The sequence below is a fragment of the Myxine glutinosa genome, chromosome 14, assembly GCF_964187855.1.
Source record: "Myxine glutinosa chromosome 14, kmMyxGlut1.1, whole genome shotgun sequence".
NCBI lineage: Eukaryota > Metazoa > Chordata > Myxini > Myxiniformes > Myxinidae > Myxine > Myxine glutinosa.
The window spans coordinates 79,458,181-79,483,244 of NC_136274.1; the positions used below are offsets into that span (position 1 = coordinate 79,458,181).

Consider the following 25,064-nt stretch of genomic DNA (forward strand, 5'->3'; position numbering starts at 1 on the left):
CAAAAGTCCAACAGCGGCGTAGCCGGGCTTGTAAAATATTATAAACCACAAACACATATGATGAGCTTTTTAAAGAGTCGTTAATGCTGTTTATAACATTAAACAAAGAAATTTGGAGGAATCCCGACATCCAAGAGGCAAGTTTAACTTACAGAACTGAGCGAAGATCTACCGTAATCTATATACCCCACAAGGGTTGGAGGTGTGCTCATTTACCAAGCAGCAAGCTAGCACTTGCCAAGCCAGCCGTTCTTTAACGGTTTTGAATGGAGTGCTTGCTCGAATGCTTAAACCACTTGGGAATCTCTCCACAAGAAACTTGGTAAATGAACACACACCCAATGTTCTTGAGACCCGATCCTAGATCGACTGTAATCTATATACCCCAAAGAGGAATGACTCTTCCTGCCGCTGTCGAAGTGAGCGGGTGTTTACGCCGTAATGACATCATATACGTAATGACGTAGCATGACGGCCGGACACAAAACTGATGCTACTTTAATATATATATATATATATATATATATATATATATATATATATATATATATATATATATATATACTGTATATATATATATATATATATATATATATATATATATATATATATATATATATATATATATATATATATATATATATATATATATATATATATATATATATATATATATATATATATATATATATATACATACATATATACATACATATATATATATATATATATATATATATATATATATATATATATATATATATATATATATATATACATATATATATATATATATATATATATATATATATATATATAGATAGATAGATATAATATTATATGTATAAAATAAAGTTTTTGTTTGTTTGTTTGTCTGCACGCACTAATCTCCTGAACGGTGAAAGATCGGAGAAAACCTCTGAAACAAAAAATATCGGGACGGGCCCCGGGAAGGTTATAGGCTAGGTGGCGAGGCTGGTCGAGGCCACCTCGGCCGGGCTGGGCCCATTTCGCAATTAAAAGTTGAGCTGAATTATAGTAGTCAATCTTCTACGGCTGCGGGGTAAAAGCTGAATTATAGTAGTAAATTCATTCAAAAATAACCAAAACTGTCGGGACGGCCCCGGGAAGGTTATAGGCTAGGTGGCGAGGCCGGTCGAGGCCGCCTCGGCCAGGCTGGGCCCATTTCGCAATTAAAAGCTGAGCTGAATTATAGTAATCAATCTTCTATGGCCGCGAGTAAAAACTGACATAGCTCCAATATAAAAGCTCCAATACGTTTGCAGTCACTACAAAGGGATTAGTGTTACAACTAGAACGCCACTCAGTGGAGCGCATTCTCCCGCTGTGGGTGGCCGCTGCTGAGCCCTATCTTCCAATGGAAAAAATCCTTCAAAAAATTCCTGGATCCGGAATAATATCCTGAGCTTCACCAAAAACGAATCAATTCTTCCTTATCCCAAGAGCAATCATCCCACCAACTTTCATCCAAATCTGTTCAGAACTTTTCCAGATATCTTGTTCCCAAACACACGAACACACAAACACACACACGGACGGATACGATCGAATGCATTACTCCCTGGTGGGAGTAATTGGATTTACTCTGATAATAACGTTATGTTATTATTACAAAAATTATATTATTTTTAAAAAACCGAGGTGAATTCCTTACTTCCACTTTTACACCGCTTCAATGCATCAACTTTCCATTCACGACATTGGGATTAAAGTGTTATGGTTATATTTACTATAATATTATTATTACTACGAAAACGATACAACTGAAACGATACCACTGTATTAAGAAACCTGGGTTTAATTTGTCCGAAGCGGACGGTGAGTCATAACGCCTATACGTACAGTATTGTTGGAAGAGACGTAACGCCGATGCTTTCGATATTTGATGGTCATTATAACAATCGGTTTGTTTGTGTTTCACACTGAATGAAAAACATAAAGGTAGAGCATGGCAATTGTGATCTATTACAGGTTCGACAATATGTTCGGCATTAACGGCATATAAGTCAAAATGGCGGTGTGTGGAAAGTCAGCCGCCGTACCGCTGTAATGACATCAGACGTAATCACATCACCCTGTCAGGTGACCAGATTCTCAGCTCTGATTGGTATACGTTTAAGGGGACATACATACATACATACAGACGGACAAACACTGTTCGAGACAGCTCTGCCCGATGGGATACCCCGTAAAAATAGGCATGTTCTGATTGGTTCGGCTGCATATTCTTTTTCGTTATTATGCCTCCGCCGACGAAGTCACCCGAGGCATTATGTTTTCAGGTTGTCCGTCCTGCTCTCAGTCCGTCCGTCCGTCCACCGGTGATATGTTTTCGTCACCGTGATAACTTGAGAACGGCTGGAGGGATCTTGGTCAAACTTGGTGCAGGTATGTATGATGGTGTAAAGATTAAATCATTTGATTTGGGGGTCACGAGGTCAAAGGTCAGAGGTCATGTTAGGTAAAAATCCTGTTACCGCGATAACTTGTGAACCAGTGATGGGATTCTGACCAAATTTGGTACACTTATGTAGAATGATGTAAAGATAAACTGATTAGATTTTGGGGTCAAGAGGTCAAAGGCCAAACGTCAGAGGTCATGTCAGGTAAAAATGCTTTCACGAAATTTTACGAAATTTTCACGAAAATTTTTTTTTTTAGCTCTTTCACGAGCCTCGATCTTGTATACAAAAAAAAAAAAAAAAAATGTGATAACTTGTAAACAGCTGAAGCGATTTAAATTAAAACTTGGTACAGGTATGTATCGTGATGTAAACATGAACTGATTACATTTTTGGGGTAAAGAGGTCAAAGGTCAGAGGTCATATGAGGTAAAAATGTGATCTATCTATAATTCCAGTAATCTCTGTGTGTTTGTTTGTACGTTTGTACGTTTGTACGTTTGTACGTTTGTTTGTTTGTCTGTGACCGCTGTTTCTCGACAACCACGGGTCCGATATACTTTAAACTTGCCAGGTATATTGCTGGGGACCCGAGGATGTGCCTTTTCAAGGTTTGAAATTAATCGGACAAGTACTTACCGAGCTATGGCGATTTAGCCGTTCGCCGTTCGCTTTGGCGTTGCGAATGGACCAAACCATTGCATGTAAATAGAGGGGGGGGTTCTGTGGTCGTTGCGAATGGACCAAACCATTCATGTAAATAGAGGGGGGGGGGGGGTTCTGTGGTCGTTACTGCCACGTGGTTTCAAAGTTTTTTTTTGTTGTTGTTTGCACGCATGTTTTTTTGCACCCACGTACGGGCACGCCCTAGGATGTTTACACACACACACCCCTACACAAATTTTTTTTTTTTTTTTTTTTTGGCAAGGAACGGGCACCCACGTACGGGCACGTCCTAGCTTATATATAGTACGGGCATGCCCTAGTATTTTCAAAACAGCTAAATGGATTTAAATCAAACTTGGTATAAGTATTATAATGATATAATAATGTGGGCGGAGGCATATCAGTCAACGTCGTCACGTCGATGAGTGTTGTTCTAGTTGCATCTATATTCTATATTTATATTCTACATTTCATCTATATTTTGCATCCATATTCTATACGTCATCCATATTTTGCGATATTCTATACGTCATCGCCAATAAGTGTTTACCTGGTGAACACCAGATAGCTGGGGAACATCCATCAGGAAATGCTGCTGGTAGTGCAATGTAAAAAAAGTCATAAATATTTGAAAATAAATGAAAAAATTAATAAAACATCTGATCCCATAGAAAGAAGCGAAGATCCCATAGTTTCACTATCTGGGCTCGAAGTTTTATTTTTATTTTAAGACACACGAGGGGCCAAGGACCGGCAGCGTCAATGTGAACAGCCTTGAGTTTGAGGGAATTCATGGACAACCATGTTTGAATTACAGAAAGACAGAAATTCAGAGGTGTGTAAGACAGCACGTAATCAGGTTCAATGGGCAGGTGTATGTGGGTATCATCAGCACAGCAATGAAAGCCGATGTCGAAATTCTGTAAAACTGTCAAGTGGATGAAGAAAAAGAGACAACAAAAGTGGGAAAAGAACAAATCATTAGGGAGTGCCGACAGATAGATGATGTGCGTCTGATGAATAGTCAACAGTGTTTACAGTAGATGTGTGATCTACAAGATAAGATTGAAACAATTCAAGAACATATCCGGAAATAGCAAAACATGACTGAAGAAAATCGAGTCATGTAAAGCAGCTGATATGTCCAAAGGTAGCGAGATTGAAGTCCAGTTTCAGACCTTCCGTAACTCGGACGGTCTCGGAGCTGCATTACCTTTTCAAACCAAACGGGAAAGATTCCAAAGGAGAATGCTGGGAAGTATTCCAGAAGCTGTTTGGCAATCACAGAGAGAGAGAGATAGAGAGAGAGAGAGAGAGAGAGAGAGAGAGAGAGAGAGAGAGAGAGAGAGAGAGAGAGAGAGAGAGAGAGAGAGAGAGAGAGGATGGATGGATGGGGAGAGAGACGAGAGAGAGAGACGAGAGAGAGAGACGAGAGAGAAAGACGAGAGAGAGAGAGAGAGAGAGAGAGAGAGGATGGATGGATGGGGAGAGAGACGAGAGAGAGAGACGAGAGAGAGAGACGAGAGAGAGAGACGAGAGAGAGACGAGAGAGAGAGACGAGAGAGAGAGACGAGAGAGAGAGAGAGAGAGAGAGAGAGAGGATGGATGGATGGGATGGGGAGAGAGACGAGAGAGAGAGAAAGAGAAAGAGAGAGATCGAGATAGAGATAGAGATAGAGAGAGAGGATGGAGGGAGGGAGGGATAGATAGATAGATAGAGAGAATGCGAGCGAGAAAAGAGAGAAAAGTCGAAGCAATGCGTCATGTGTTTCCAACTCGAGTTATGATCTGTAAAATGATTTTCAAAGGGTACATGACCTTTGACCTGTTGAACCCAACATTTAATCAGTTCATCTTTCTATCACAGTCCATACTTTTGGCCAAGTTTCGTTGGATATAGCTTCTTCTTTTTTTTTTGTATACTGAATTGAGGCTCGTGAAAGAGCTGATATATATATATATATATAATATCATGATATAGCTTGTTTACCAATGGAAGGCCAATGCACAATGCCCTGACACTCACAGTGGTGGTCACATGCCTGGCAATGAAGTTTGAAGATAGTCACGTAGTTTTACATCAATTACAAGGACATTAATTTACAGTGGACAAGCAACAGTAAATGGGATTTGAATATGGGATCCCAGCATCGTGAGCCATATGCTCAGATTGGGGTTCACTAAAGAGGCCAACGCAGATATTTCATGGTATTACTTACACCATGTAAGCCGCCTTTAACCAAAGCAGTCCGCAGACGTATTGTCAAATTTTAAAATTATCATATCCTTGAAGATCGAACAATTCATTCTTGTCACACACCCAAACTGTCCCCCAAGTTTCATCCAAATCCGTCCACATTTTTTTAGATATTGTGCTATACCGTATATCGTTTTTGGCCCGATCTCTCAATGATGAAAAATAATTTAAAAAATTTATATTATCCGGATCTAGATGTGGATCTTCACCAAAATCTTATCAATTCGTCCTTGTCACACACCCAAACTGTCCACCAAATGTCATCCGTATCCATCCTTAGCTTTTTGAGATATCCTACTCACAGACAGACAGACAGACAAACAGACATCGGTGAAAACATAACCTCCGTCCACCTTCAGAACTCTGCAGAGAATGGAATTATTTCATTACACGAGGGGGTTGTTCAAGGTTGACGTTCACATTGTATTCTGAATATTTAAAAGGTACAGGGAAGGTGATGAAACTTCAATTGTTTCTCCAGGTATTCCACTGCCATGCGTCAGGTACTTGTCTCGTTGATGAGGTGGTGCCGTGACGCCTCGATGTATAAATCTTTGGGACATTTCGGCAGCCATTATCAACTTTGTAGCCAAAATCGATACTTCATCTTGTGACAATGAATCATTTCCACAAATTCTCCTGGAATTTAGTTTTTATACTTGTCTCATGATTCTCCAAAATTACCTGTTCAACATATTCAATGTTCGTTTGAGTGACAGCAGATGGTTACATTTAAAAATGCTCAAGACTGCTCACCAATCCGTATTCTTTCCTCAATGGCCACAAATATTCCCACGTTCTTGTGTGGTTGAAGCCTGGTGGTGGCTTCACAGTTAAGGTGGCTGCCTTGAGACCTCACGGTCCTGCGTTCAAGCCCCTCTCGTGCTGTTGAATTAACACCAGGTGGGTTGACTTACTGGTACTCGCTGAAACGAGTACCAGCTTACTGGAATGAATGAGCCATTGGAGTATCCTGCATCGGAGTGGCGACCAGCCCAGGATTGTGCCCAACAGCCTGGAAACTGCTTCGGCAGCCATATGTATCTCAAGATGCAAAAACGAGTGGTCTTCTTCTTGCGGGGTTGGCCCGGTGGAAGATTTTGGGACAAGTCTTCCACGAACCGGCTGGCCAGGCTTGACGTTCATCTAAGTAGTTAGGGCAGGAATTTGTAGTTTGTTCAGGGTACCGGCGATAACTCATCTACTCTTTCCAAAAGGCACAAAGTGAAATGTTTAACAAAAGCAACTACAACTTGCAGACGGGACACCTGGTCTAACATTCGTCCAAGGGATAGTGCACTTGATGAGGCAACGCTCGAGCTGCGAAGCACCAATCTGACAGTTTATAGTCGGGGAGGGATTCCAACCCAAACTTTACAGCTTTTGAAGGTCCAACCTACCTCAGCATCATCCTGTCAGACCATATTTGAACTGTAAAGGCCAAGAGGCCTAAAATATGGAAAAGAATGCTTGGTTGGCTTATTCTGATGACCCTGCAGAAAAAAAGAAAATTAAAATGTCATGAAAAAAGCCTTTTTGCCAAAAAAAAAAAAATCTTCCAAACTGAAATGTTTAATTTCAACTAAAAGGGAAAGATTTCCTAACTTAAACAAGAATGGCACTCGGTAGAGCGCATACCTCCACCAGGCTGAACAGTATCCATTTTGTATCAAATTATGGGCCAGATCTGAACCAAAATCGAATCGGCTTGTTCTCGTCACCGAGCCAACTCATCCACCAAGTTTAGTCAATATCTGTCCACAGCTTTTTGAGATATCGTGCTCACAGACAGACAGACATGGGTGAAAACATAACCTCTGCCCATCTCTGGTGGGTTTGTTGCCATAATCTGAATATTTTATACTTCACTCGTCCACCTCCGGAGGTAAATATGACAAACGTATTGATAAACTATCGATAGGCAGCTGCTTGATCGTATATTGTAAACTTACGCCGTGTTATAGCAGTCAAGGCATCTTCACTCCACAATGTCTTGCATTACATTCCAATGAAACGATAGGATTAGAACCTCGGTCGATACGTCAGATAATTTGGCTTGTTGTACCAGAATTCCTTCCGAGACCATTGCAAGACTTCCATTTCTGCACCATTTTGCAAACGCACCTGATCACATTTCTCATCAGATTGATGGTTCACTTCAGCTGAAGTTCCTTTCTCCTCGATCATCCTTCTACATGTGTGGTTTACACGCCAGGCCGGCTGATGGCGTCCAGAACGCACAATTCATCCTTTTGGTTCCTGTTGCATCGTCTCTCCATTGAAGTGCCGGCATTGTCACTTTGACAGCGTGCGAACAACTAATTAGCAGCAACACCAATACTCGCAGGGGCCTGCAAGTAAAACTACAACATGACAATTAGAACTCTTCTCTCAAACTGCACCGCTGGCTTTCTTAAGCCAAGCAAACTTCTGATGTTCATCAAATGTTTCTGCATCAGTGGCAACTAATCGGTTTAAATCAAAAGGACAGCAAAAGTCTTCCGCCAGTGGGCCATACCTGGAAAGACCAGCATACCAATTTCTCAGTTCTCGCTCGGGTGGGAAACAGCAAGCAAACATGGAGTACGAATCGGGAATAAATCAAAGGAACGATCACATCCTCCAGGATGGGTTCTCCCTGTAAAGGCCGAGTAAAGGAATCCGATGACATAACACGGCGAATTGGCACCCAGGAGCGTCGGCTTGCAAACGACTGCTCGGCACAAACAGCATGTGGAGCCACCAGGTCCACCTGTTACATTTCCTGGAAGTAAAGCAAAAGTACATTAACCCCACACGCTCCTCAAACCAAAGGGCAAGAAAAATGCAACTGGGCCACAATCTAACACTGTGATGAATGCCATTGGTGTTTAACCAGTGAAGTGAAAATACATCTGGGGAAGCCACGTGGGTGCAAACAAGTGTGTGTGTGTGTGTGTATGGTATATGCCTACAGTGTACACATGCTACACATGTAGTACATGTTTATTTGAACAGCTGCTTGTATACCCTAACGATGGTGCATCACCCCACCCACAAGGCATGCTTCGTGACGCGTGACCCAACTTTGAACCAAAGAAGCACCACATGTGAGCTCCCAACAGAGCCCCGTAATGAGAGATGTGGTGTTTTCTCCCCCCCACGTAAATATGACAAAAAGCAATTCATCACAGGGCCGTTGTCCAAAAACAGGGTAATCAAAAGAGCTTTTTGGTCAGTGCTTGGTTTTCCAAAGCAGCGAGAGATCGGAGATGGGCAGCTTCCAAAGCGCAACTCACACCCACTCACTCAAGTGTTTTGACATCCAAACATGTGCATAACCTCAGCACCCCGGAGGAACCAGTGGAATGAAACTCGGCTGCCAAGATGTAGAACAGCCGCTACTGCTTCTGGCTCAAATAAATAGCAGGAAGACTGGAACGAAATGCGGAAAACAGGTGGAAGGGTGGGATAGCGAGGAAATGGGGAGGAGTGGTGGGGCAGCCAATAAGACAGGCAGAGCATGGAGGGTAGGGGGTGACTGGTTGAAAGGATAGTAGTGACACAGAGGTTACAATAGAAAAGGAAGCTAGAGAAGGGGGGCCCAGTGGAGAGAAGTAGGACTGGCAAGGACAAAAGTAAGATGGAGGTGATTAAATGACCAAATATGATGTGGACGGAGAGACTATGAAGGAAAATGTGTGAAGGGTTGGTGCAGCCATGGATTTGAAAAAGATGTCGAAGCCTGGGGTAAAGGTAGTTTATAAAGGCAGATCATATAAGGAGTAATTATTGGAATGTGCAAACTAGAATTCTAATACAAATCATGCTTGCAGATGGGTTACTTCCTGAATAATCATGGACAGAATGACTGGTAATACCCTCCCCTACTTAGAGCAGTGCGATATGGTACACATTTACATAAAGATAATGTGAGTGTTCCTACAATCCTGAACCTCCGGGACTGACTGTTTGAACCACCAAACCCTTCCCAAGCAGCATCCCATCACCCCCACTCCCCCCGAGTACAATCCACAGTTTTTATCTCATGCTGTCCAACTGTTCGGGGGTACACACACACAATCATTGAAAACAAGGACATGATGCTCACGTACGACCTGATGATCGCATCCAGCCTTAACATAGAAAACAAATAATTGTGACTGGACATATTACTCAGATACAAACAGGAAAAGACAGCATTGCTAATTGAGATATCAGTACCCAGCGATGTTGGTCGAAATAATGCAGAAATCAAGTAAACTAGTGAGATACCCATTCTACGCATGGGTGGGAGGCCAGAAGCAAACAGGTAATGCAGATACGGCGAATGCTAAAGCATGAAACCAATAAATTCCACATTCCTGTAGCACCCTCAGTCGCACGTCAGACATGGACAGCAAGTTCGTGAAGGAGTCCATGAAAAACGTACCCGTTCGCAAACAAACAGGTACGTTCACGTATAGAAACATCGATCGTGGGTCCTTCGTGGGTCCGTGTCGAATCTGCATATGGCGATCCGCGAAGTTCACGTTTATAAAGTATAAACCATCACGGCATGTCATCATTCACTGGAACTCGATATCTCTTTTTTCATTCCAAACAACATCACAACTTAATCACAAAATAAACTTTAAACAACATTGTTAATGTTTCCTTCATTGTAAAAACTACCAAGTCAACAGTTCAAAGGATTTTGAGCCGATAGGTGTTACGGCCTTGGCAAGATCGATGGAGACAGCGATCTGTTAGCTTATACACCGCCCAAATAGCTATGTGGAATTCTCTCATGTAGAGATGAAACTCACGTCGTTTGAACTTTGGCCGAGGTCATTATTTACTTGTAATGATTTTTATATATGAATCAAAAAGAAGATAATTGGTTTTGGGTCGGCCTTTCCGCATATCTCGTGGGATTGTGAGTTGGAGAGATGACAGTGATGGCGGGGAAGGGGTTGGCATTCTCTCAAGCAGGGATTCAACCCATGTCCTTATAAAAGGTCTTTGTCCGAGGTCACCAAGTCCGATCGGTGCAGCCGTTTGTGCGGCACCAGGAAAAATAACGTTATGCGGGAGCCCAAACCTGAAAATGCTGGAGGCCAAAGCTTAAATTGGAAAAACAATATTGCCTATTTTACTCCAGGAGATCCCAGGATTACCCACCCAAAATATCGTTGCGATCGGTTCAGCCGTTTTTGCGGTACCTTCGAACGAACGGACGGACAGACAGACAGACAAACGGACGGACAGTTGGTGAATTATAGTAAGATGACCAAATACCAAGACCATAAAAATGAAGTGAAAAGATCCTGGAAGCTGAAGCGTGCTGAAATTGTACCAGTGAGAATTGGAGCAACTGGAATGATGAAGAAGAACCTTACAGAGGTCTTAAAAACCATCCCTGGAAACATTAGCACAAACGAACTACAGTTGGGCGATGTACGGGGCTCAGCAGCATCCTGAAAAGAGCCCTCGGAACAAAACTCCGAGAACAACAAAACTTCACAACTTAGCCCATGAATCGCAATCCTTCACCGAAACAAAGGTGGATACTTCAAGTCCTGGGAGGACTCCGTTCCACATTCTACAACCCAAATTATGGAGATAATGATCAATGATACAAAACACATCTCAAATTATATATTAGAGGTTTCTCTCAGACATAAGCTGGTGACATCGCAACCTGTTGGATTCGCCATTTTGTCGGTCATCCAGGAATGTAATCCCTCTGGATCTGTATCATTCAAAATGTCTGGAGAAATGTCTGCAACTGGAAGTGGCTCTAGCTTATGTAATGTTGTTAGACATTTTGATAAGCATAGCAGGCACCAATATATCTAGAAATTAGAAGTCGCTGGGGTCACAGATCAACACAGCTTGCTGGGAAACTTGCTGAACCACATGGAGAAGCATGCTAATGTGGGAGCAGCTGCCTGACCGATATCCACAATTATCTCAATTATCATAAACATTTCCTCCAACTACAAGAAGGAGGACAGTTACTTTGGTGGGTTGAAGAACAGTTGGAGCTGGAACGAGGCTCGGCAGAGTGCACGCCTCCGCCCGGCTGAACAGTCTGCGTTTTGTGTTCCACTGATAGGCCGGAACTGCTGACCTGAACCAAACTCGAATGGGCTTGTCTTCCTCACCAAACCAACTCGTTCACCTATCTTTGCCATAACTCGTCCGCACCTTTTTGAGATCTGATGATATGTATCGTTTTTGGCTCCTTGCTCCTTGTCCGTTTTTGGCTCCTTGTCTCAATTGATGGTGAAAAATCACTTTAAAAATTAAAAAGAAATCTCGTATCCCGATCCCGATCTTCACCAAAATCGAATCAATTAGTCCTTGTTACTCACCCGCCCGTGTCCACCAAGGTTCGTTCGAGTCTGCCCCTAACTTTTTGAGATATTGTGCTAAATGTCGTTTTTGACCCTAGTTCTCAATGGTGAGGAATAGCCTGGTGTTGGCTTAGCGGTTAGGGTGCCGGCTTGGGATCTTAGGATCCCGAGTTTGAATCCTGGTCGATCATTGAATTAACGCCAGGGGGGTTGACTCAGCCTGTCATCCTTCCGCGGTCTGCAAATTGAGTACCTGTTCACTGGTAATTGGGGCACTGCATCAGCGGCACAAACGAGCTTCCAGAGAAATGATTCGACCAGCAACCACTGGCTGCATACGAAACAACAAATGGTGAAGAATCACTTCAAAAATTTAAAACATTTATCGTATCCGGATCCGGATTTGTATCTTCACAAAGAGCAAATCAATTTATCCTCGTCACACACCCAACCTCTCCACCAGTTTTCATCCGAATCCGTCCACAACTATTTGAGTTATCCTGCACACAGACAGACAGACAAACAGACAGTGGAGAAAACAGAACCTCCGTCCATCTTCGGTCGGCGGATGTAATAAATGTTCGTTCGGCCTCAAGTTCATAAAACTCCCCACGGGATAAAATTCCAAGTCTGCGGGAACTAAAATGGAGTACTCCGGAAGGCCCCGTGTGCGTCGCGACATCTTCGCACCCTCTTCTTCCAACATGAAAGCCACGTCATTCTTCTTCGAGGAAGATTGGTCTACAACTAAAAGAAATTTCCTTTTCCCCTTCTGAGACCAATCCAAGTAGTTGAGAAAGCACCTGGTCAAATTGATGGTCAAATGGTCAAAATGATTGATGGTCAAAAATGGGGGGAAAAAAACCATGCTTCTCGGTAATAGTCGCACACCTATTGGAATGCAGAAGCAGGTGGCAGGAGACATCCAGATAGTCCCCTCCGGTGATGGCTGGTGAATAAAATGCCCAAGATAGGATGTGATCGTCTCCTGCCAAAGTTGTACAAATTACATTACTCATAATATAATGTCATCTTGCAACAAACTCTTGCACAAATCTGGCTGGCCGGTGTACCTCCAGTGTACCTCGCAATTACATGTGGTGTTTCTCACTGCAGGTTTGCTTGAAGATCTTGGAGCAGCTGTGGTTGGTGGAGAGGCTAATGCCGAAGGCTTCGCCAAAGAATGTCGATTGGAGCTGTGTTCGACATCGCCTTCGTGGATAGTGGCATAGAAATCAGATCCTGTTCAATGTAGGCTCGTTTCAATCGATCCGTGCTGGCAGTCTTGTTTTCCATTAAAGTCAATCATGAAAAACCTGTGAGCACATCAAATGACTTGAAAGGCGCCATGGTAAAGCGGTCGAAGCGGCTAACTCACAGCATCATGCCGCACAGTACAAAAACATGAATGCAGGTGGAGAGGTCACGGTGGACCGATGATTTATTGTGCTGGGCCTTTGGAGGTTGACGTCGTAGATTCCTCATGCATTCTCTCAACCGGTATAGATAACTGCAGGGATCCGAGGCACAATTGGCCTGACCAGGTGCTACGAATTGCCCAGGTAACCTGATGGTAGTTCCAAACACATGTTCAGCGGTGTAGCAACATACATTCAGAAAGTATTCAGACCCCTTCACTTTTTTCACATTTTGTTATGTTGCAGCCTTATGCTGAAATCGTTTAAATTCATTTTTTCCCTCATCAATCTACACTCAATACCCCATAATGACGAAGATAAAACAGGATTTTTGAAAATTGTGCAAATTTATTAAAAAGAAAAAAATGAAATATCACATTGACATAAGTATTCAGACCCTTTGCTATGACACTTGAAATTTAGCAGAAGTGCATCCCATTTCTCTTGATCATCTTTGAGATGTTTCCACACCTTGATTGGAGTCCACCTGTGGTAAATTCAATTGATTGGACATGATTTGGAAAGGCACACACCTGTCTATATAAGGTCTCACAGCTGACAATGCATATCAGAGCAAAAACCAAGCCATGAGGTCGAAGGAACTGCCTGCAGAGCTCAGAGACAGGATTGTGTCGAGGCACAGATCTGGGGAAGCCTACAAAAATTTTCTGTTGCATTGAAGGTTCCCAAGAGCACAGTGGCCTCCATAATTCTTAAATGGAAGAAGTTTGGAACAACCAGGACTCTTCCTAGAGCTGGCCGCCCGGCCAAACTGAGCAATCGGGTGAGAAGGGCCTTGGTAAGAGAGGTGACCAAGAACCCGATGGTCACTCTGGCTGAGCTCCAGAGATCCTGTGTGGAGATGGGAGAAACTTCCAGAAGGACAACCATCACTGCAACACTCCACCGATCTGGGCTATATGGCAGAGTGGCCAGATGGAAGCCTCTCCTCAGTGAAAGACACAAAGACACATACGTTTCATGCATCACCTTAACATTGTCTTGAATGTCAATTTGTTATTTAATTTTAAAAAAGTACAAAAAAGTCAACTACCCACCCCCCTTACCGGCTCCCATCCCTTCTCCTCCCTCATATCATCCCTCCCCCTGCCTACTTGCAGGTATCACCCCCTCCCTCCAGAATTCCACCCTCCACCCTCCCTCCAAACTCCCATGCCCCCTTTCCTCTGGACTCCCAACCCCTCCCCTTCCTATCCTTCCCCTCTCTCTTCGAACCCCTTCCCCTCCCTCTTCCCCCCCCCCCCCCCCTAGTTCCCTCCAGACTCCTCGCACCACTTCTAGAGAAGGGGGCAAAGAGAAAAAGCTGGGAGAGAGGGTGAGAGGGGTGGGCGAGAGAGAGTGGGGAGGCGGGGGGGGGGGGGGAAGAAGAGAGGGAGCAGAGAGAGAAGGATTCAGTTGGGGTCTGGAGGGAGAGAGAGAGGGGAAGGGAGATAAAGAAGAGGGAGGTCAGAGAGATAAGAGAGAGGAAGAGGAAGGGGAGGAAGAAGGGTGCGGAAGGTAGGGGAGGGGAGATTGAGGAGGGAAGAGTGAGGTGGAAAGTGTGAGTAGGGAGAGGGAAGAGTGAGGAGGGGGAGGGAAGAGTGAGGAGGGAAGCGAGAGGGGATTGAAAATCCGGCAGATGTGCCGCCCAGTTTTACATCCATCTGATGGATGACATACACGTTGATGAATCACCGTCCTGTGAAACACCAGGAAGACAGTTTATATCTGGGTCAGGATTCAAACCCAGGCTAGACAGCTTAGAGCAATTGTGCATACTTCTCGGCCATCGTGCTTGTCCCGTTGCTTTATTAATTGTAATCTTCCAATATATTTTGCCTTCCTAACTCCGAGGATATCCCCATGGAAACCAAGTAGCTTAACCACTCAAGCTGGCACTCCCAACAAAACTATTGAAGAATCGCACGTTTATTTTATCACCTTAACAACGTCCTTAACATTTGTAATTTTGTTTTCAAAAAATGATGCCTGCTATGACAAGAATTCCAATACACTGCTTGCAACTATCGCCATGGCTTACATACATCGGATGATAAGGAACAGCTGGCTTTAAGGCATTATTTTGCAGCATTATTTTGCATGGCTCTATTTCCGCCACACGGCCAGACACAACAGCGGTGAATGAAGGAGCCTTTACGTAATCCGTAACACGACTCATTTAGGGGATTTCCCACTCTTTTTAAAATCGAAGAACTTCGACCCCTCCTTTAATTATTCCGGGAGAGGCCGTTGTGGAAAATCACACCAGTTCATGCATAAAAAAGCTCAAAGCTCCTAATTTGAAAACTAGAACACCTACAAAAGCGATGTATACAGTGATTCATAATTATGAAGATCAGGCATTCGGTGCTGTGAGTGAGGAAAGTGAAAAGATACATTTTAAATGGGCTTAATCATGCAGAAACCGTTGCGGCCTGTTGCAAGGCAAGGCATTTTTGAGTAGGCCAAAAGAGCTTAAGACCTATGTGAGGGATAGCGGACTACGCAAGGATAAAGCCTGTTTTTGTTTTAATTTAAAAAGTCAGTGGAGTATCTTCAAAAAGGGTGTTTAAACAAATAAAACCCAAACACCCAATTTTCATTCATGCACTCCTTTGGAGTTCAATAAGTACAGTCGTGGCCAAAAATATTGGCACCTTTCCACTTTTTTCAAATAACTCAGAATTTTCTATAAAGATAAGTCGAAATTGACAAAAGTATTTGGTCTCCACATTTCTTTATTTCACTGTTAATATTACAGAACCTTTGTTTTTGATTCAAAATTTAATACACCCTTTTAAATCAGAAAATAAAAATAAATGGCATTGACAAAACTATTGACACCTTCGACTTAATATTTGATAGCACATACATTGGACAAAATATCTGCAGTCAAGCGCTTCTCATAGCCATGAATGAGCTTCCCACACCTCTCTACTGGCAGTTTGGCCCTCTTCTCGTGCAAACTGCTCCAGTTCTCCCAGATTTGAAGGGTGCCTTCTCCCAACTGCTGTTTTCTGATCTCCCCACAGGTGTTCAATGGGATTTAGATCTGGACTCATTGTTGGCCATTTCAGAACACTCCAGCGTTTTGTCTTGAACCATTCCTGGGTGCTTTTTGAAGTGTGTTTGGGGTCATTGTCCTGCTGGAAGACCCATGACCTTCGACGGAGGCCCAGATTTCTGACACTAGGTTTAACATTGCGCTCCAAAATGCCTTGGTAATCTCCTGATTTCATGATGCCATGCACACATTCAAGGTACACAGTGCCAGAGGCAGCCCAGCAACCCCAAAACATCACTGAACCTCCTCCATGTTTGACTGTAGGGAAGGTGTTCTTTTCTTTGTAGGCTTCATTTTGTTTTCTGTAAACATGGAGATGATGTGCTTTAACAAAAAGGTCTAATTTGGTCTCATCTGTCCACAGGACATTCTCCCAGAAGGATTTTGGCTTGTTCAGTGTGTTTTGGAAAACTCCAGTCGGGCTCTCTTATGTCTCTCTCTCAGAAGTGGGGTCCTCCGGTGTCTCCTACCATAGAACCCCCTTTCATTTAGTTGGCGACGGATGGTGTGAGTTGAAACTGTCATACCTTGTATCTGAAGGTCAGCTTGAATCTATTTGGCAGTTGATCGAGGTGCTTTCTCCACCATTCGAACAATCCTTCGCTGCAATCTTCGATCAAGTTTTCCCTTGCGGCCACATCCAGGGAGGTTGGCTCCAGTGCCATGGGCCTTAAACTTCCTGATAACATTGCGTATGGTGGACACAGGAACATCATGGTCTCTGGAGATGGACTTGTAGCCTTGAGGTTGTCCATGATTGGCTACAATCTCGTGTCTGACCTCTTTTCTGGGTTTTTTTCTTTTCTCCATGCTCATTGCGGTACACACAGTGACACAAAACAGCAGAATGACCTCTTCTCTATTCAAACTGGTTTGCAGGCACCTGCAACTCTCCACAGCTGAGTTCAATTCCAAAGTAAAGGAGAATCCACCTGCTTGAAATCTAATTCTATCTAACAACTTTGAAAAGGTGCCAATAATATTGTCCGGGCCATTTTAGGATTTCTGTGTGGAATAAGCTGAGATTTAGTAATTTTTTCAGCTTTTTTGTTTTGTTCCACTGCAAACGAAATAAATATATATGTGGATACCAAAATATTTTATTATTTCAACAATTTTCTGGAAGAAATGGTGCATTATTTGAAAAAAGCGCAAGGGTGCCAATATTTTTGGCCACAATTGTATGCCTGCAACGTTTGGGGCTGCTAGGTTTCATGGTTTTTGAGTTATGGAGAGGGGACGGACACACACACACACACACACACACACACACACACACACACACACACTTAATTAATTGTACAGTATCGGTTGTTCCTAAACTTAAATAATTTAAAGGATTGTTGTAAATGATGTTAATTTTACAACATCCCATATTCAACTTTATTTAAATTGTAAACCTCAAACATAGTTTCTCCACCGAAAGCAAGAACCTTAACCCGTAAGCAATTGACTAGTTTCCCGACTGCATGGATCATCAGCTGGGCGCCGTTCTTCCTTGAGGTTTCAATCCTTTCAGCTCAGGACCTCTCCAAACGGCGGATCCACAACCTCGATCATGGATCCACATCAATTGATGGTAAATCAGTGGATCCACAACCTCAGTTGCGTCCAGGCAGTCAGTCAACCCATCAATGCAACATCACTTATTCCAACTTTACTCGCAATAGGATTTAATGTGTTATCATATATTTATAACTTTCCTTGCACACTCGATAATATGATAATATCATTAAATCATTCACATCTTACCCTTAAATACATCAATCGACCAAACAGCATGACCACACCACCTACCTCTGGATCAAACTTTATTTCGAATGTTCAAACTGTCATATATAACGGTGTTTGGCATGCTGCGCGCGCGCGCACGCACGCACTTACGCACACACACACACACACACACACACACACACACACACACACACACACACACACACACACACACACACACACACACACACACACACACACACACACACACAACACACACACATTGCCTCTTATTATCACCCTTCGCTCGCAAAGCGAAAAGCAGGGTTAGGCATCCGGTTGAGTACATGTGGCGTGCGTGTCTGCATCTTACTATAATTCACCAAATGTCCGTCCGTCCGTCCGTCTGTCTGTTCAAAGGTACCGCAAAAACGGCTGAACCGATCGCAACGATATTTTGGGTGGGTAATCCTGGGATCTCCTGGAGTAAAATAGGGTATATTGTTTTTCCAATTTCAGCTTTGGCCTCCAGCATTTTCAAGGTTTGCACTCCCGCATAACGTTATTTTCCCGGGTGCCGCACAAACGGCTACACCGATCGGACTCGGTGACCTCGGACAAAGATCTTTTATAAGGACATGGGTTGAATCCCTGCTTGAGAGAATGCCAACCCCTTCCCCGCCATCACTGTCATCTCTCCAACTCACAATCCCACGAGATATGCGGAAAGGACAACCCAAAACCAATTATCTTCTTTTTGATTCGTATATAAATATCCGAGAGACTAAATGGACATGTGGGAAGGAGTATGGATGGTTTTGAGGGAGTACATGGGGGTTACGGATATGGTGTGAGAAATGGAGAAGGTGAAAGGATTTTGGAGTTTGCTGATGGAGCTGATTTGTTGATTTGTACTACTCAGTTCCAGAAAGAGGATAATAAGCTTGTTACATACACGTCAGGTGGGTCGACGACAACCGTTGACTACCTGATGGTGCGTAGGCGAGATAGGGGGCACCTCCGGGACACAAAGGTGATCCCGGGGGAGGAGGCTGTTTCACAGCACCACTTGGTTGTCTGCGACATAAGGGGGAAAGGTGCGAGGAGAGCTCGGCGGGTGAAGTACCAACTGAGAATGAAGGTGTGGAGGTTGAAAGAGGTGACAGTAAGGGAGGCAATAAAAGAGAGGCTGAGTAGGGTAGAGGATGATGTGGTTGAGCTTGAAAGTGGTTCGATGTCAATGAAAGCTAGTCTGTTGGGAGCCGTTGGTGAGGTATGTGGATGGACAAAAGGACCACCGAGGCACTCGGAAACATGGTGGTGGGATGATGAAGTTGGAAAGAGGATTGACGAGAAGAGGAAGAAGTTCAAGGAGTGGCAGAAGGTGAAGGGTACGGGAGCAGAAACAGCAGAGCATGAAAGTTAAAAGGCAGCCAAGAAGGCTGCAAAGAAAGAGGTAGCAAAGGCGCAGGAGGCATGGAGGAAAATGTTCGGAGAATGCTTAGATTCGGAAGAGGGTCAGAGAGCAGTATTCAGGATTGCAAAGCAGACAGCGAAAGAGAGGTGTGATGTGATGGGGGTGAGTTACTTGAAGGATGAAGTGGGACAAATCGTTGTGGACACAGATGGAATTAAAGGAAGATGGAAAAGATATATGGAAATGCTGTTGAATACAGAGAATGGATGGGATGGCAACATAGAGAGTAACCCAGTTTTAGGACCGGCAGAGAAGATAACTGAGAAGGAAGTTGAGGAAGCGATAAAAGCAATGAAGAGTAGAAAAGCGGGAGGGCCGACGGGAGTTGTGGGAGATATGTTGAAGGCAGCAGGAAGTTGGGGTGTGAAGACAATGACAGAGATCTGTAATCTGGTGGTGTAAGAAGGCCGCATTCCAGTGGCTTGGGAACTGAGTACCCTCGTCCCTCTATACAAGGGGAAAGGTGACCCTCTAGAGTGTGGCTCGTACCGAGCGATAAAGTTATTGGAGCATGGAATGAAGGTATTGGAAAGGGTGTTGGAGAGGAGGATAAGGAAGAAAGTGAAGATCAACGAAATGCAGTTTGGATTTATGCCAGGAAGAGGAACGACAGACGCGCTTTTTATTGTGAGGCAGTTGCAGGAGAAGTACATGGAGAAGAGGAAGAAGTTGTTTCTTCGGTTTGTTGATCTGGAGAAAGCATTCGATAGGGTTCCACGCAAAGTATTGACATGGGCAATGAGGAAGTTAGGAGTGGAGGAATGGTTGATCAGAGTAGTGATGGCAATGTACAAAAGAGCGCGCACAGCTGTAAGGACAAAGGACGGGAACAGTGGTGAGTTTGAGGTGAAGGTGGGAGTGCATCAGGGGTCGGTACTAAGTCCACTACTATTTGTAGCTGTGATGGAGGTGCTGGCTCAGAACGTAAAGGAGGGTTTACCGTGGGAGTTGTTGTATGCAGATGATCTGGTGTTGATTGCGGAAAGTATGGATGGACTGAAGGAAAAGATGAACAAGTGGAAGGAATGTATGGAGACAAAAGGTCTGAAGGTGAATATCGGAAAGACGAAGGTGATGGCAAGTGGTAAATCATGTGGTGAGGTGGAAAGAACTGGGAAGTGGCCCTGTGCTGTGTGCAGGAAGGGTGTCGGAGTGAACTCCATTCAATGTACAATGTGCGCTAAGTGGGTTCATCAAAAATGTAGTGGTCTGAGAGCGTCATTAACCAGTGTGGCAGCTACATTCAAATGTAAGGTGTGTACAGAGGGAGCTGCAGATGGAGGAAATGTTGAGTTGGATCTTGGAGACGGCGTGAAGCTGGAAGGTGTGAAAACATTTTGCTACCTCGGAGACATGCTGAATGGAGAAGTTGGATCAGACTCTGCAACGGTTGCAAGAGTTAGATGTGCATGGAAGAAGTTTCGGGTACTGAGTGGCGTGCTGATGAGGAGGGGAGTGTCGTTGAAGCTGAAGGGAAAAGTGTATGCTGCATGTGTGAGAAGTGTTATGATTTATGGGAGCGAGACATGGGTAATGAACGTAGAGCAGCAATGAAGGTTGGAAAGGGTGGAAATGCGAATGGTTCGATGGATGTGCGGAGTATCGTTGAGAGAGAGGAAGACAAATGATGAATTGCGAAAAATGATGGGAATAGAGCCTGTGATTGATGCTGTGAAGAGGAACAGGTTGAGATGGTTTGGTCATGTGTTGAGGAAGGATGAAAGTGACTGGTTGAGAAGAGTGATGGAAATAAATGTAGAAGGAAGTAGAGGACGGGGAAGACCGAGAAAGACTTGGCTAAAGATGGTGGAAGAAGAAATGCGGGCAAGGGGGTTAACAAGGAGAGATGCAGAAAATATGGCAAGATGGAAAAGATTGTCATGGGGACCGCAAGGCTAACCCCCGCTAAAGCAGGGAAAATGGCCTTAAAATGCATGTTGTTGTTGTTGTTTCATTCGTATATCAACATCATTAAAAGTAAATAATGACCTCGGCCAAAGTTCAAACTACGTTCAATCTCTCCATTAGAGAATTCTACATAGCTATTTGGGCGGTGTATAAGCTAACAGATCGCTGTCTCCATTGATCTTGCCAAGGCCGTGACACCTACCGGCTCAAAATACTTTTCACTGTTGACTTGGTAGTTTTTACAATGAAGGAAACATTAACAATGTTGTTAAAAGTTTATTTTGTGATTAATTTGTGATTGGAGTTATGTTGTTTGGAATGAAAAAAAAGAGATATTGAGTTCAAGTGAATGAAGACATGCCGTGATGGTTTCTACTTTCTGAACGTTAACTTCGCAGATTGCCACATGCAGATTCGCCATGGACCCACAATCGATGTTTATACACGTGAACATACCCGTTTGTTTGCGAACGGGTACGTTTTTCAAGGAAGTCCTTCATGAACTTGCTGTCCATGTCTGATGTGCGACTGAAGGTGCCACAAGAATGTGGAATTTATTGGTTTCATGCTTTAGCATTCGCCGTATCTGCATTGCCTGTTTGCTTCTGGCCTCCCACCCGTGTGTAGCACCAATTATCTTTTTTATCCTCCGTCACAGAACGACGAGCCTGCTATGAGATGCGTAGTTTTGAAGGGGAGGAGTGAAGGGGGAGTTTAGGAGGGGAGGCGCAAGGGGGGAGTTTTGGAGGGAAGGGGCAAGGGGGAAGTTTAGAAGTGGAGGGGCAAGGGGGGAGTTTAGGAGTGTAGGGGCAAGGGGGGGATTTGGAGGGGAGGGGCAAGGGGGGAGTTTAGGAGGGGAAGGGCAAGGGGGGAGTTCAGGAGTGGAGGGGCAAGGGGGGGGATTTGGAGGGGAGGGGCAAGGGGGGAGTTTAGGAGGGGAAGGGCAAGGGGGGAGTTCAGGAGTGGAGGGGCAAGGGGGGAGTTTAGGAGTGTAGGTGCAAGGGGGGGGATTTGGATGGGAGGGGCAAGAGGGGAGTTTAGAAAGTGGATGATTAATGAAAGACGAACATTGATAACAAATTGGGTTTGTTGTGATTTTCAAGTTAGCAATCCGATTCAGAACGATGGAGGAGGGATGGAATGAATGTGAATTTAGACCATGTAGTGAGGGAGACGTATAAGATATTGAATTTCTTTTTTTTGAAGTGGAATGAGTTGGAGAGGAAATTGAGAAAAGCCTTTTAAATAGGAAGAAAAACAGCGTGTTGTAATATACCACTGAATAAAACACAGAAGGGGAAAGGTTAAACATATTTAAATAATATTTAAACAGAACTGTGAACAATCTTATACGCACAAAATACCAACGGGGGGAGAGCCGAGAGGGACCACCACGAGTCACGTGAACAGGGCAAACGGTGGATGGCAAGGAGATAATGGGGGCGGGGCGAACAGCACACCTGGACAGAAAATACAGGATGAGACAACAGTACACGTGGAGAAAGGAAAATAAATGTTTTTGGGGGTTTTTTTTGTTGTTTTTTTTGTTTGTTTGTTTTTTGGGGTGGGGGTGGGGATTTAGAACGTTAGACAGAGTATTATGTTCGGGGTAGAAGGGAAAAAACTAAGAGCCAAGCAAAACACGCTTAAGTTAACAAAACACCGACGGGGGTACAACTACAAGGCCACACACGAGGAGCAGAACACGATTAATTAATTACGAGTTACAGGAAATTCAAACCAAAACTAACTATAATCAAACAATATCGCATGGACGATAAAATAACGAGTTGAAATTTGACAATCTATCTGGGGAAATGGGGGAGAAACACATGGTCGAAGAACGAACGAACGAATAAGAATGAATAAACGAATGAGCACAGAGAAGGTAATGTATTTTTTTTTTGTTTTTTTGAGTTGAGATTTACATAAGGAAGTAGGCTATGGGGTGAAAAGACTGGGAAAACAGAGAACGAAAGTTATTGGATCACAAACGACGGACCGCTGAGAGAAAAACAGAGCCTCAAGGTTGTACAGTGTACACTGTACAAGGCCTCAAGACACGACACGAATTAACACGATTTTCAATACAGGTATGAAAGATTTGCACCGAAAATCTTCGTCGGGACAATATACGTACATACACCATAAAATAAATACAGTTATAACGAAAATACAAATGGGAACAATTACTTAACTTCGATTTCGATGGAGAGCGTGTAGAGCTGCGAATAAACGAACCCTCGCCAGCAAGACCGGAAACGGAAGTGTTCAGCAATACGTTGACCTAAGGTCCTCCCGGTTTCACCCACACACTCAGCTCCACAACCACAGGGCACTACGTATACCACCCCTGAGCGATCCTTCCTCAGAAGCTTGTCCTTGACCCTCATAAGAGCTTGGCGAAGGGTGAAAACCGGTGTGAAACTAACCCTCACTCCTGCCGATTTCAAGATTCTGCCAACCCTCTGTGAAACCCCCGGTACAAAAGGCAGAACACACAAACCTTTGGTTGTTCTCTCGGTCTCAGCCTGTTGTGTGGGGAAGCCCTTATCGTTTTCCTGTTGGGTAGCAAGCTATCAGGATAACCATTTGCCCTCAACACATTTTGAATATGGCCCACCTCACTCATCTTGTCTTCAAAGGTAGATGGTAACTCACATGCTCTTTTTGAGAGGGTGTGCACCACCGATCTTTTGTGTTCCATTGGATGGCAAGAATTGAAATCAAGGTAGCGATCAGTGTGTGTTGGTTTTCTGTACACCGTTACCTTTAAGGCTCCTTTGGGATCCCTTGCTACGAGTGTATCCAGGAAGGGAAGGGCTCCATTTTTCTCCTCTTCAATGGTGAAATTAATGGAGGAAAAAGTTAAATTTATGGCCTCATGTATGATGCTCACCTCATCAGAGTGACAGATGACAAATGTGTCATCCACGTACCGGAACCAAACACGTGGTTGCACAAACAGGGCTGGAATGGTGCGTTCCTCCAAATCCTCCATCACTATGTTAGCAATCACAGCCGATACCAGGGAACCGATAGCGGTGCCATAAACCTGCTTGTAATATACCTCATTAAATACAAAGTAGGTGGAAGACAGGCAAGTCGAAAGCATGTCACACACGTCCATCGGGCTTAAAGCTCCTGCAGTCTCTTTCCATCGATCATCTTCCATCAAACGCCGGTTTGCCACCTCAATCGCCAGGGCTATGGGCATGTTGGTAAATAAAGACACAACATCAAACGAAACCATGGTCTCGTGTGCTTTGATGGTGAGCTGTTTCACTCTTTCAGCAAATGCTGTGCTATTGTGCACGGTTCGCTCTGTTGTCCCTACCAAATGCTTCAAAATGTTTGCCAAAAACTTGGATAGAGCATATGACGGACCATTAATACAGGAAACGATTAACCGTAGCGGAAATCCCTCTTTGTGCACTTTCAGTAGCCCGTAGGCCCTGGGAGCCACTCCCTTACTGCTGTACAGACGTTTGTACACCGCAGCTGATAGTCTTCCAGTCGCTTTTATTCTGGCAAGCATTGAGTTTAACCTTTGTTCCTCCTTCTTAGTTGGATCTGCGGTTAACCGTTCATAAGTACTTTGGTCCGCCAACATATCCTGCATTTTGTTGGTGTATACAAGACGATCCATGAGCACCGTTGCCCGTCCTTTGTCCGCTGGTAAGAACACCACATCATCCATGTTGCGTAACTCTCGTAAAAGCTTGTTGTTCTTTCGGGTCCAAATTGAAATTGTTGCGTGAAAATTGCGGAGGGCGAAGTAATACAGCAGCCACACGTGATCTGATTTCGTTCTTGGT

At 43.9% G+C, this 25,064-nt stretch overlaps 1 protein-coding gene across 6 annotated transcripts in view; it reads right to left on the bottom strand.

Moving 5' to 3' along the window:
- The window catches only part of LOC137439946 (autism susceptibility gene 2 protein homolog), a 537,082-nt gene that overhangs the window by 334,614 nt on the left and 177,404 nt on the right, over window positions 1–25,064 (bottom strand). The gene's annotated exons all lie outside the window — the stretch shown is intronic.